The sequence below is a fragment of the Babylonia areolata genome, chromosome 19 (genome assembly GCF_041734735.1).
Source record: "Babylonia areolata isolate BAREFJ2019XMU chromosome 19, ASM4173473v1, whole genome shotgun sequence".
In the NCBI taxonomy this organism is placed as follows: Eukaryota; Metazoa; Mollusca; class Gastropoda; order Neogastropoda; family Buccinidae; genus Babylonia; species Babylonia areolata.
In genome coordinates, this window is record NC_134894.1 from 33812651 (window position 1) to 33814248 (window position 1598).

Sequence of the window (1598 nt, forward strand, 5' to 3'; positions counted from 1 at the left end):
CTCTATATATATATATATATATATATATATCTCCCTCCGTCCCTCATTCTCTCTCTCCATCTGTGTGTGTGTGTGTGTGTGTGTGTGTGTGTGTGTGTGTGTGTGTGTGTGTGTGTGTGTGTGTGCAGCGCGTGCTTGTCACTATCGAGTACACGTGCGTTAGCGTATGAGTGTGTGTGCATGTACACACGCCGTGCGAAGTACGTGTCAGTTCTGACAAAACGAAAGAAGAAGAAGACTGTACACACAAGTTGACACGTCCCATTTAATATATTTAGATATGACCAGCTGTAGTTTTTTTTGTTTTAAAGTAGATAAACCATTTCTGTGCACCAAAGCTTTCAGAAGATCGTTTGTGTACATCGTTTTGTTTTACGTCTTATTTATTTATCTAACTCTGCTATGCTTTGTGAATGTGTTGAGAACATGAGTCATTGTAGGCAGGGTAGCGTGCATATCCTCCTTGCAAGTTTGGCTGCTGTTAGAAAAGAGAAAAGAAAGTGTACAGTGTGTACAGTGTGTGTGTGTGTGTGTGTGTGTGTGTGTGTGTAAAGCTACGCCTTTCGTGCTCTCTCTCTCTCTCTGTCCCTACACACACACACACACACACACACACACATATATATATATATATATATATATGTATATATCTGTAACTGTTATCTCCCTCTCTTTCTGATTCTGCCTCTCTCTCTTTCTCTGTCTGTCTGTCTGTCTCTCGGTCTCTTTCTCTGTCTCTCCGTCTCTTTCCCTGTCTCGGCTTTCCATGTCTCTGTCTCTATCTCTGTCTGTCTCTTTCCCTCTGTCTCTCCCTCTCCCTCTCTCTCTGTCTCTCTGTCTCTCTGTCTGTCTGTCTCTCTCTCAAGGACAGATTGGAAGAACAAGCCATGCCTAAAATGTTAATCCTTGAATAGAAAAATGTTTTGAGTTTTCTCTCTCTCTCTCTCACAGACACACAGACACACACACACTCTCTCTCTCTTCACACACACACACACACACACACACACATATATATATATATATATATATATAGAGAGAGAGAGAGAGAGAGAGAGAGAGAGAGAACGAACGAACGAACGAAATTTTATTTTACGAGGGTAAAGGAGTAAGCACAAAGTACTTTTTTACATCCAGCCCTCTGGGCATGAATAATAATTGGAAAAAAAGCAACAAAGTAAAAAAAAAAAAAATAAATTAAAAAAAAAAAAAAAAAAAAAGCGAGAGTCAATTCACAACATCAACGTCAAAATTGCATAAGCATGTGCAAACATAACATAGAACGTATGTACAATACAATATCGCGATAGATGAATAACAACGAGGACAATAGGGTAGGGGCGTGGTGGAGAGCGGAAGGAAGAATGGACAAGAGGAAGAGTAAAGAAGGCAGGGGAGGCTGACAACAGACAGATATAGTGACAGTGACAGTGGAGAGACATAGAGACTGACAGGGGAGGAGAGAGGCGTATATATATTGACAATCTATACATGATTTTTTGTTTATAATTGATATGTGTCACATAATCACATGTTTTTCAATAAATGTGCACGATATATGTTTTTAAAGTTAGGGATGCTTTTTACAGTGTTTACAT